The 13,274-nt window shown below is 43.7% G+C and overlaps 1 protein-coding gene across 1 annotated transcript in view; it reads left to right on the plus strand.

Moving 5' to 3' along the window:
• Positions 1 to 12,472: 12,472 nt before the first annotated feature.
• rhbdl2 (rhomboid, veinlet-like 2 (Drosophila)) overlaps positions 12,473 to 13,274 on the plus strand; it is a 51,287-nt gene continuing 50,485 nt past the window's right edge. Inside the window, exon 1 of the mRNA XM_078423213.1 lies at positions 12,473 to 12,615. The gene's annotated coding sequence lies outside the window, so the exon portion shown is untranslated. The remainder of the gene's footprint in view (positions 12,616 to 13,274) is intronic.

The raw sequence follows: 13,274 nt of genomic DNA on the forward strand, positions 1-13,274 counted from the left end.
GAGATGATGTCGATGCCAGAAAAGTCTGAAGAGCTGTGTATTAGGCTTTCAAATTAATTTTTTTGATGAATTGGAAGCAGTGTTTCCACTTATGGGGAGAACACAACTTGAAACCACTATTGTAAGTGCTAGAGTAACTCAGCAGATCAAGCAGTATCTGGAGAACATGGATTGGTGACATTAAGGGTCCTGACCTATTCATGTTCTCCAGAGATGCTGCCTGACCTGAGTTACTCCAGGATTTATGTCCTTTTGTGCATTAGCATCTGCAGTTCTGTTTCTACATAGAAACCACTGTTATTGACATCACCATGAAACCCAAGGAAACTTCAGTGTGAATCTGGATCTCATTACCACTGAGAGTGGAAGCAGGTGGCTTGGATGCATTTAAGAGGTTGCACCATGACAATAGGCTGCGCCAATTTGTAGATGAGGGACATTGGGAATATCAAGGTGGGTGGTGAAGGTTACATCCAACATCAACAGTGTTAAATGGTCAAAGGTGTCATCTTGCCAGCGATCTTAAATATGCAGCGGCTGAAAGTAATATTTCGGAATTATTTGGAAATAGAAAGGGAAGTGTCTCGTATCCTAGACACCATACAATTTACACATGGTTATACATATTAACGACAAATTATTGTGTATGACTGCAGTTTGAGACAATCCTTCATGAGCGGCAATTTTGGGATAGCCTGTGTGAAGACGTATCCAAATTTCTTCACTTCAAAATGGGCACAGGTTAGCCAGGAAGTTGCTTCATTCCAAAATCTCTAAATCCAGATTATTTGCTGTCTGAGGATACTAGTTTGGGCGTGGGTGGGATGGAGGAGATAAATTAAGATTGCTGCTGCTAGATTGCCCTTTAGCTAGCTCCGTCATTGCTTAATTGAATTAAAGATGTTTGGATAATTGAAACAGTCTCCAATTACAGCATTTAAGGTAGGATTTTCCATTTCTATTAACTCTGTGTATTTATGAGCACTCTTATTTCCTTGCATTCCTGCATTAAACAATTTATTAACTTCAAGTAATTGAAGCCAATATATAGTTTTACAATGAGGAGGCATATTAAAGCTGAGGAAATTATCAAATTGAAACTATAGGAAAATCTTTAAACTATTGTTGCAGGATAGTAATACATTTATAAGATGTAATTCTACCAAATTTGAATCAAGCGATTCTAGGGGAAAAAATCATTTTTGAGATATGCACTGTGCTGTAAATCTAAAATAGTCGGGACCACCAGATAAACTAAAGGGCCTGTCCCACTTAGGCGATTTTAAGGCGACTAGGCTGTCGCCGAGCGTTCGCCGGGGTGTCGCGGGCATATCGTGAGAAGTCTTCCAAAGATCGTAGTGGATCTCGGCGCGTGATAAATGGATAAATTACTATGTGGATAAATTACTGCATTTAAAATGCGTTACTATTGTTCAACACAGGGTGGCAGTGTTGAGCTTGGTCAAACACGATGCTTCAACTACAAAGGAATAAAAACTTCAGTTGATTTTATATCTGCTATTCTTGTGTACTTTGCAACTTATATTCCAGATAAAAATAGTAATACTAAGATTATAGAGCTTACTCTTAATTTGGTACTTGTTTGGTTATTGTGGTATTTCTAAAAGTATTGGCCTCCGTTATGTACTAAATTATTTGCTTCTACCTGGGGGAAGTTAAGCCCAAATATTGTACTTCGTTTCTGTTCATGCTCAGTGTAACTGTTAATCAGAAGGTGCTGAGCCTTAAGGTCTGTCCATTGAAGCCTTTGCTATTTGGGTGGTGCTACGATTGGGACCTTCACTACATGCAATGCTAAACTGGACCGTTGTAGGTGGATGTCAATGATCTCGTGGAACTCTAAAGGAGCACATTTAAATATAATCTGAAGAAGGGTCTCGACCCAAAGCCTCACCCATTCCTTCTCCAGAGATGCTGCCTGTCCCGCCGAGTTACTCTAGCATTTTGTGTCTAGGTACTTTCCACTGCAACCACAGGATGCAACACTGCTTTTATCTGTGCAAGAAAGAACTGCAGATGCTGGTTTAATTCGATTTAAACCGGCATCTGCAGTTCTTTCTTGCACAGATAAAAGCAGTGTTGCATGCTGTGGTTGCAGTGGAAAGTACCTGGGGAGGGGGTGGTTTGGGTGGGAAGGGACGAATGGGCCAGGGAGTTTCGGAGGGAACAGTCTTTGCGGAAAGCAGAAAGGGGTGGAGATGGGAAGATGTGGCCAGTGGTGGGAGCTTGTTGGAGGTGGCAGAAATATTGGAGGATGATATGTTGCTTGCGACGGCTGATGGAGTGGAAGGCAAGGACCAGGGCGACAGGATGGAAATTGGTGGTGAAGTCATGGAGTTCTGCATGGCTGCAGGAGGTAGCACCGATAGTCATTAATGGAGCGGAGGTAGTGTTCGGGAATAGGGCCAGTGTACCCCTGGAACAGTGATTGTTCCACGTACCCGACAAAGAGGCAGGTGGAGCTGGGGCCCATGCGAGTGCCCATAGATACGCCTTGGATTTGGAGGAAGTGGGATGGGTCGAAGAAGTTGCTGAGGATAAGGACCAGCTCTGCTAGGCAGAGGGAGTAGTGGTAGACGGAAATGATTTTGATCTATCGCCTCACCTGTCCCTCCTGCTTCCCGGATCTTCCTGTCTCCACCTATAATCCTTCCTTTGTCCCGTCCCCCCCCTGACATCAACCTCGAGGGGGTCTCGACCCGAAACGTCACCCATTCCTTCTCTCCCGAGATGCTGCCTGACCTCCTGAGTTACTCCAGCGTTTTGTGAATAAATACCTTCGATTTGTGCCAGCATCTGCAGTTATCTTCTTATACTATATATTGATCTATCTGACATGTTTAACACATCACATGACCTACTTCTGCTTTAGATTTGTATCCATTGCTATTTTCGACCCCTGCCGTTCTCAAGGTAGAAGGAAGATTTGGTATGACTAGGTCTAACTTTCTCGTGTAGTTAGTAATTTCAATAATCTTCAAGCTGCTCCACCATAAAATCCTAGGTGCACGGAAATAACAAATGGCTTCAAATTCTGCTCTGTTTGTTGGGAATGCGCGGTTAATGGAGTTAAAAGTGACCCGGTTGTCGTGGTGGCTGCGGAAGGGAACTTGTGTAGGGAGGAACTGCAGATGCTGGTTTAAACCGAAGACTGGCACAATCGGCTGGTGTAATTGAGCGGGTCAGGCAGCATCTCTGGAGAAAATGAGTAGGTGATGTTTCGGAACTGCTTCTACATTGAGGTCTAGACAGATATATAGTTAAATAGGTACGCTTCACTTCTGTTCCAGTCTTCATCCCCTCCTGGATCTAAAACAGATGATAATAGTGTGAGTGACAACGTCTGCAGCCCTATGCATTCCCACCAAAGATAATAGAGACGGCAAGATAGACCACTCGATCCTAAACCGTAGTATGCCATGGCGCCACTGTAGGAGGCAGAAACTTGCAGAAACATTTAAAAAGAAAAATAACAAAAATCTATGAATTGATAGATGAGATGGATTCTGCATTTTATGGTATCGTTCCCCAAAAACACTAATTACACTAGGAGATGCATAGTTTTGCTTACTAAAATGGCGCATTGGACTTCAGTACAGGCGATTTCGACGGAGTGGTTCATCTTACTCCTCTAGTATCTTTTATTCCCACCACACAAAGTGCGCAGGTGCAGCACGGCCGTTTCAAAAGAGGTGCGGATTCGCGCGTTTATTGCCGGGTGAGAGTGAGCATGCGCGTCATCCAAGCCCAAGGGGAAGGCGGTGTCTGCGCGTCGGCTGGAAGGTGTCGCGAGCATGCGCATAAGCTGCAGGGCAGGGGAGCACGTGCGCGCGCAAGAGGGCGGAGTGGGGAGTCGGTTGGGCTCGCGAGGCGGCGGGAGATGGGCGTTTGAAGCGAGCGGCGGTTGGAGGCGTCGGGCGGAGGAGCGGTCGCCGGCGGCGAGGATGGAGGTGCAGAGGGAAAAATGGGGAAGGAGCTGGAGGATCCGGCGGAGGAAGAGGAACCGGGAGAAGGGCTGCAAAGCCCGCGGCCGCAAGAAACAGCTGGGGAGGCGACTGGCCAGCCGGCGGGAGAAGGGGAAACGCGGCCGGGAAGGGAGGCAGGGGAGCAAGGCCGAGAAGCAGAGGGCCGCCGACGGGCCAGCGGGGGTAGGAGAAGAAGAGGAGGAGGAGGAGGAAAGGACGGGGTTGAGCGATCTGGGAGAGGAGCAGCGGGAAGAACCCGAGCCGAAGGTGCTGGAGGATCTACAGGGGCAGAAGCAGCGAGCGCTGGAGGGCAGCGACCCGCCGGGGCCTGAGGGCGAAGGGCCCAGGGAGCAGTGCTCGACGGCCTTGGAGGAGGAGGCGGTGGACGAGGAGGAGGAGCAGAGTGTCGAGCCCGGAGAGGAGGAGGAGGAGGAAGAGCCGGGGAGAGGCCGAACGGTGGCGGTGGCCGAGCAACAGCGAGAGCTGGGCCGGGCGCTGGGAGCCGAGGCGGAGCAGGACCAGGGCGCGGCTTTGCTCGGCGGCCCCAGCCTCGAGGTGTTGAGCGACGGCCAAGTGGAAACGGAGCCCAGCAGCCCGGCCGACGGAGAGGGAGAGCGGGGAGAAGGGCTGGAGGGCCAGCAGGAGCGGCGAGGGGCCGAAGAGCCGCAGGAAGCGAGGCGCGGAGCAGGGGCGCCGAGCCTGGAGGAGCGAGGAGCGCAGGAACGGGGAGAGGTGGCGGGACGCTCGGAGCGCCGTGAGGGAGCCGGAGACGCGCTGATGGGAGAAGAACAAGCGGAGGGTCGCGGGGAAGCCGAGCTGCAGCAAAGTGCAGCCGCACCATTCAACTGCAACATCCTCTCAAATTAGGACTGACGAATTATTCCACAGCAGGTCGAACCAAACATTAAATAGAAGAAAAAGACTAAGCAAATATCCCATCTCTTCAATGTGTAGTCTGTTCTTGAATAACAGATTTTTAATTATAATTAATATGTTCTTAAACGAGTGGTCCTGCTTGTTCGAGTTCATTTCACCTTTGCAATCAATCTGATTTTCTACTGTTTGTCGTATTTACTGCGAATTGTTTGATATATCAATAAAATTCATTTCAATGTTTTTGGATGGTTGGCATTAGATTGTAGAGCAACCTAGGTAAGGAAATGAACAGCAACCAACAAACCAATATTCACAAGTTATAGGGGTAGTTAGGCAATTCGGCCCATCGAGTCTACTCCGCCATTCAATCATGGCACATCTCTGCCACCTAATCCCATTTTCCTGCCTTCTCCCCGTAACCCTTGACACCTGTTCTAATCTCGAACTTGTCTATGTCTGCCTTAAAAATATGAACTGACTTGGCCTCCACAGCCCTCTGTGCCATTGAGTTCCACAGATTAACTACTCTCTAACTAAAGAAGTTCCTCTTCACCTTTTTAAAAGAGTGCCCTTTAATTCTGAGACTATGACCTCTGGTCCTATATGCTTCCACTTGTGGAAAGCATCCTTTCCATATCCACTCTATGCCTTTCATTATTCTGCAAGTTTCAATGAGGTCCCACCTCAACCTTGTAAACTCCAGCGAGTAGAGGCCCAGTGCTGTCAAATGCTCATCTCATGTTAACTCTCTCATTCCTGGAATCATTCTTCTGAACCTCTGGACCCTCGCCAGAGCCAGCACAACCTCAGATATGGGGCCCAAATTCGTGCAGCCTACAATTTAATCTACGGCTCATTGTCAGTGTTGCAATATTACATATAACCAACTTTAATAAATAACTCAGGATGTTACCAAAGTAGATAATCTAACTTATTTTTAATTAGTAAATACCAATGGGTGCAATAAAATCAACCCTTTAGAAAGAATATACAGTGCTTTCAAGAGTTGTGTTGGAAAGAACAGATGCTGGTTTAAATCGAAGGTAGACACAAAATGCAGGAGTAACTCAGCTGGACAGGCAGCATCTCTGGAGAGAAGGAATGGGTGACGTTTCGAGTTGAGACCCTTCAATCTCGACCCGAAACGTCACCCATTCCTTCTCTCCAGAGATGCTGCCTGTCCCGCTGAGTTACTACAGCAATTTGTGTCTGCTTTCAAGAGTTGTTTCTTTTTCGTGTCTTTCTAATTCCGTAGAAGCACATATTTTTCATATTTTGGAGTACTGATGACACATAGTTGACAAATTCATAATAACATGGTAGGTATTTCATAAACCAGTGGACCTAGGTGACAATAGAGAAAACGAGCAAAAAAATAAATATTAGAGGAACTCATGGGTGAGGGTGTTTGTGGAACCAAAGAGATGATTCATATCGCAGGTCAAGATCTTGTAGTTTGATTTTTGACAACCAAGAACACTGGGTATAGAGACTTGACAATGATAGGTGAAGCTGCAATAGCCAGAGGCACAAATTGGCGACAGTTTAAAAACATAAGTAGGCCAATAGATCCTTCAAGGCTGCTCCATTCAACAATATCAGATACTGTCTGAAATTGCTGGCATGCAGAGATGGTAGTGTGAGAGCAGAAGAGCATGTACAGAAAAGGAACTGGCTCTCTGCTGCACAAAATCTGCTGAACATGATGGAAAATTAAACTAATCCCTACTTTCACATTATCCATATCACTATATTCATGTGTTTAACAAAAAGCCTCTTAAATGCCACTGTCATAACGCTTCCACTCTTGCCCTGCACATCTTAAAACGTTCCCCTCCAACATTAAATCTACGACCTTTTGTATTTGACATTTCCACCCCGGGAAAAAGATTCTGACTATGCCTTGGAAGCTATTCACCAAGGGAAGAGGAATTATAGTGTGCATTAATCACACTATTTGAATATGGAAATCGGAGATTAGGAGAAGGGGAGATGCAACGAGACCTAGGTGTCGTGGTACACCAGTCATTGAAAGTAGGCATGCAGGTGCAGCAGGCAGTGAAGAAAGCGAATGGTATGTTGGCATTCATAGCGAGGGGATTTGAGTATAGGAGCGGGGAGGTTCTGCTGCAGTTGTACAGGGCATTGGTGAGACCACACCTGGAATATTGCGTACAGTTTTGATCTAATCTGAGGAAAGACATTCTTGCCATAGAGGGAGTACAGAGAAGGTTCACCAGATTGATTCCTGGGATGGCAGGACTTTCATATGAAGAAAGACTGGATAGACTCGGCTTGTACTCGCTGGAATTTAGAAGATTGAGGGGGGATCTTATAGAAACTTACAAAATTCTTAAGGGGTTGGACAGGCTAGATGCAATTCCCCGATGTTGGGGAAGTCCAGAACAAGGGGTCACAGTTTAAGGATAACGGGAAGTCTTTTAGGACCGAGATGAGAAAGTTTTTTTTCACAGAGAGTGGCGAATCTGGAATTTTCTGCCACAGAAGGTAGTTGAGGCCAGTTCATTGGCTATATTTAAGAGAGAGTTAGATGTGGCCCTTGTGGCTAAAGGGATCAGGGGGTATGGAGGAAGGCAGGTACGGGATACTGAGTTGGATGATCAGCCATGATCATATTGAATGGCGGTGCAGGCTCGAAGGGCCGAATGGCCTACTCCTGCACCTATTTTCTATGTTTCTAAGATTGCAGGGAAATTGCACTGAGGTGAAAGATCATTGTATTGAATGGCAGTATAGGTACCTCGGACCGAATGGTATACTTCTGCCTTCCCAGCAGTTCCTATATTTTAAGTGTATCTCAGTGTATTTAATTTAATCTTACAAGTTTTCCTCTACTACCACCACTTTTTGTGACATTAGCAAAACTCCACTAAAGAAAATGCAAAGTAATCATTTGGAAACTTAAACATACTCCTCACAATCTATCTCTTTTATGGCTTCTAATTCACTTCACCCTTTTCACCATTTCTGAAAGCATTTTTGTTTTCATTCATGTTACTTATTAATCTCTATTAAAGTCATCTTGATGTTTAGACACAAACATGACACCACAGTTATTTAACCAGCTATAGGCCTAATTTTTGGGGAAAAATTTAAACGTTACTTCTGGCCAAATTATTTGGCTTTGCCCGTCTCCACTCCTCTTAGGAATACATCCAGTCTGCTCTTTGAAGGCTTTGCATTGCTCATTGTAACCATAATTTCCAGCTGTCGTTTTATCTTTGCAGAACAAGCCGTGACTTGTGAACCACATTCCTTCCCATGCCTATAAATAGAACACAATAATACAGTACAGGAACAGGGTCTTAGACCCACAATGTCTGCTGAATATGAAGCCGAGTTAAATAAATCTGCCTGCACTTGATCCACATTTCTCCATTCCCTCTGTCCATGTGCCTATCCAGTGTTCCATGCACTCACTACACTCTAAAAAAAATTGCCCTGCATATCTCCTCTAAACTTTGCCCCTCTCACCTTAAAAGCTATGCCCCCTAGTTTTTGACAGGACCGCCCTGGGAAAAAGATTCTGTCTACACTCTCTATGTCTGTTATAATTTTATATATCTCCATCAGATCTCCCCTCAGCCTCTGTTGCAGAGAAAACAATTAAAGGTTTCCCAATATTTCCTGTAACTAATGCACTCTAACCAAGGCAGCATTGTGGGGTAAACTTCTGCACTTTTCTACTCTCCATATCCTTGTTGTAATAGGGTGACCAGAACTGCACACAGCTTTTAGCTGATCATCACAGATGTCTAAAACTCCTTTGAGTTCTAATATTTTCTGAGTTCTTCATAAAAGCAATAACACAATTCTTTATTTTCCATAATCACACAATCAAGAGAAGCATTTATTTGTATTTGGTTTACTTCGCCAAAGGTTGAAACATTTTATTGATTATTACTTGATGTATATCAATGTTTGCAAGTAAATTCTCAAGTCTGAAAAAATTAAAACTTTCCAATAACCTTTCTTGGAAGTGCATGTTTGTGGACTAAATTGAAGCATTATGAAATTGAATACACGGCTGATTGTTGTCCAATTTAGATTCACAAATGATTATAAACTGAAATGCAAAGGTGCTCCAGCAGCTAAGAATCCTTAGAAAGAAAAAATAAACTTGAAAAAATTAAAACTAGAAAAAAAAGTATAATTCTTAATTTCTTATTGTCCTTTGTCATTAGGTGAAATATGAAACTCAAGATGAATAAAAGGAACAATTTGCATTGAAATAATGGCATAGAACTTGCATTTAAATAATTGTGATTCTAACCAGAATTATAACAATACCTTTTTGGGTTTGTCTATTTAAAGGTTAACTACGCCACATGTCGTTTCACTGTTCTCAGCTAGCTGTGATCACACTGCATAGGTCCACTCTTTTCCAAACAGTAATCCCTTCCTACTCCTGTGCCATTAAGATCTTTCCTTAGCTTTCTTAGTTCCAATTCTTCCCTTTAGCAAATCATCTGAAAAAATAGTAATCTTCTAAATAAGCATCCGAAACTACATTATTAACATGCCTATTGGTTCTTCGATTGTCAAAGTGGCACTCAGCATTATATATGCTGAAATTTCCTCCAATTAGGTGATGCGAAGCACAGAGCCATTATCACAAATTCAGTTTCCTCTCCATTCTCTGGTCACTTCACAGCTTCCGCTAGCAATTGTTTGAAAATGAATCAAAGTATTTGCCATGATATTGTCATATTTAACCCAGAGGTGAGTTTTGAACCACAAACCTTTGGATTCACTAAGACGACATTACGATCTTTATCAATGTCCAGCTTTGCCTTTGTTTCGCTCATCTGAAGCCATGACCCTCATCTCTGCCTTGATAATTTAAAAATTAACAATTTCAATGCATTCTTGGCAAATCTCTCTCACACCCACCATATATTTGGAGCATTTGAAGCACAGCTGCCCTTGTTATAACTATATATTTTCGCCCATTCACCCATCAACTAGTGCTAGCATCTGTAACGCTTTAACTTTTAAAGTTGTTATGCTTGTTTTCAAATTTTCCTCAGACCTTTCCCTCTTTTCATATTACCTAGTGAGGTAAATATAATTTTGGTGAAAGCCTTTTCCTGCAAGCAGCACAAAGAACAATGTTTTGTCTTTGAGTCTATGGTGACTAACTGAGAAATTCTATTTCCCTTCTAATTTCCCTGAAACATATTCTCCCCATCAATTCTCCACTCCCCCAGAATCTACCTCACAACTACACATCTGGGACAATGTACAGTGGTCAATTAACCTGCCAACCTACAGTGATGTGGGAGGAAACTAGATCTCTGGGGAGAACCTCTCTGAGATATCTGCTTTTCAGTCTGGTCTCTTGTTGGTTCCTGAATCGTTCTATCAATTGTGTTTATGTCCTCAATAACTGAGGCCAGAACCCCAACATCCTCTCCTCAAAACTCTCTACCTCTCCTTCCTCCTATAAGGATTGGTTCTTTGACTAAACCTTTGTTCATCTGCCCTAAAATGGCTCAGTGTCGAATTTTGTTTGATAACTATGCTGTGAACTGTGGTAAAGAACGTTTAGTTAGGTTGGAGGAATCATGTAAACACATGTTGTTATTGTCATTTATATGGTTTTCATAACTCTGGACCTCCGAAAGTGCTTTATGACCAATTTAGTACTTTCAAAGTGCAGTTACTGTTGTAGTATAAAAAATAATTACTATTTTCATTATAAAACATTTTCTTTAAAAACGATTTAAATTGCATTAAAAACAATTGATGTGAGGCTTTAATTTTTGATTCTAGAAATCCATTATCATATGTTGCCATGTGAGCAAGATGGCCCTTTTGCCTTTCAATACAAAAACTTTACCAAACACTGTTTTGCATGCAGCCATCCATGCCCTTTAACAATATACCATTCAAGCAGCCTATCTGTGAATTGCCCTGAAAATGGCCTGGTGAACGCAATTGAAATGGTGACAGCAGCACAAAGTGTAGACGTGACCAAAAAGGTCGAAGAAGGCAGAGCTGTAGATATTGTGTACATGGATTTCAGTAAGGTGTTCGACGAGGTTCCGCATGGTGGGCTGCACTGGAAGGTTAGATCGCATGGGATCCTAGGAGATGGATAGCAAATTGGCTCCATGGAAGGAAGCAGAGGGTGATGGTGGAAGGTTGCTTCTTGGACTGGAGGCCTGTGACTAGTGGTGTGCCTCAGGGTTTGGTGCTGGGCCTGTTACTGTTTATCATCTACATCAATGATTTGGATGAGAACCTGCAGAGCAAGATTAGCAAGTTTGCTGATACTAAAGTTAATGGTTTTGCAGATAGTGAAGATGGTTGCGAAAGGTTGCAGCAGGATCTGAATCGATTGGCCAGGTGGGCGGAGGAATGGTTGAGTGTTGCATTTTGGGACGTTGAACAAGGGCAGGACCTACAGTAAATGGTAAGCCTCTGGGTAGTGTTGTAGAGCAGAGGGATTTAGGAGTATAGGTGCAAGGTTTGTTAAAGATTGAGTCGCAGGTAGATAAGGTGGTCAAAAAGGGTTTTGGCACTTTGGCCTTCATCAGTCAGAATATTGAGTATAGAAGTTGGGAGGTCATGTTGCAGTTGTATGAGACGTTGGTGAGATGCATCTAGAATATTGTGTTCAGTTCTGGGCACCATGTTATAGGAAAGATATTGTCAAGTTTGAAAGCATTCAGAAAAGATTTATGAGGATGTTGCCAGAGGGTATGAGCTCTAGGGAGAGGTTGAGTAGGAAAGAACTGCAGATGCTGGTTTAAATCGAAGGTAGACACAAAATGCTGGAGCAACTCAGCGGGACAGGCAGCATCTCTGGAGAGAAGGAATGGGTGACGTTTTAGGTCTGAAGAAGGGTCTCGACATAAAACGTCACCCATTCCTTCTCTCCAGAGATGCTGCCTGTCCCTCTGAGTTGCTCCAGCATTTTGTGTCTACCTTTCGAGAGGTTGAATAGGCAGGGTCTCTATTCCATGGAGTGCAGGAGGATGAGGGGTCATCTTATAGAGGTGTACAAAATCATGAGAGGAATAGATCGGGTAGATGCACAGAGTCTCTTGCCCAGAGTAGAGGAATCGAGGTCAGGAGGACATAGGTTCAAGGTGAGGGAGAAAAGATTTAATAGGAATCCAAGGGGTAACTTTTTCACACAAACGATAGTTGGGTGTATGGAACAAGCTGCCAGAGGAGGTAGTTGAGGCTGGGACTATACCATCGTTTAAGAAACAGACAGGTACATGGATAGGACAGGTTTAGAGGGATATGGACCAAGCACAGGCAAGTGGGACAAGTGTAGCTGGAACATTATTGGCCGGTGTGGGCAAGTTGGGCCGAAGGGCCTGTTTCCACACTGACTCCATGACTATGACTCTATGTAGCTATATAAGACGAGGCAATTCCGCGGCTATTTGTGTTCACATTTGCGGTTTTTAACATTTTATGAAAGCTTTTTCCTCCTGGCAGCACAATGGATAATGCGTGGAGACAAGGGATAATTGACAGCTCGTTCCAACCTCTTCTGGCTTCCACTGCACCAATCAGCTTGATCCCGGTAGTCCAGAAAATTGATCAAAACTTTTACTGGCAAAAGCGAGCTTTGGGAAGATTACAGCGCATCTGTAAAACGTATCGAGCAGTTAGTTGGTAGATGTGGGCTCCTGATTCACAACATTAGCTCGTTCAAAAACATCTGGAAAGAGATCCTCAACAGACTTTGTATGAAGAACATCTGACCCAGGTAAACGAATTCTTCGTCCCCCGATGTTACATATGGTTAGGTTTGGGGCGAGTATATTTTCTAGTCGCGGTAATCTTACATTCATTTGTAACAATCGCTTCGAAGCTGTCGGTCGGAATCAGCAGTTGTGAGATGACTTAGGCATTGTTGCTCGGACAAGTAGTTGTTCCAGCCGTCCTTAAATTGTCATCAATGTGAAGGCTATTTTTCAAAGTTGGTGGCAGAGATCTGGTAATAAATATGTTCGTCCGAATGGGGCGGATATTCGGTTACTACGTTAGACTAAACAGGTTTGCTTTCTATTTTTAGAGGCGCCTGATTAGACTGGAATGCACAATAACCTGTTTACATATTAAAAGCTGCAGTTCTCTGTCTAATATGTAAATTGAGATTATTTGTTATTTAAATATTATTTACCAAGAACTAATACGAGTGAACCCCGATCGTGTAAACATGGAAAGATCAGGAAATATTTCCAGTGTCCGAAGTTTCCAAGGATTGGGATTGTCAGGAAAAACACTGCCATTTTCAGTTTTTCTCTACGGACAATGTCATACCCTTTCTTAACTTTCTTCAGACTGATCCGAAACGTCGCCCATTCCTTCTATCCAGAGATGCTGCCTGAGCCGCTGAGTTACTTCAGTATTTTCTGTCTATCT

Source organism: Rhinoraja longicauda, chromosome 27, assembly GCF_053455715.1.
Source record: "Rhinoraja longicauda isolate Sanriku21f chromosome 27, sRhiLon1.1, whole genome shotgun sequence".
NCBI classification, from domain to species: Eukaryota; Metazoa; Chordata; class Chondrichthyes; order Rajiformes; family Arhynchobatidae; genus Rhinoraja; species Rhinoraja longicauda.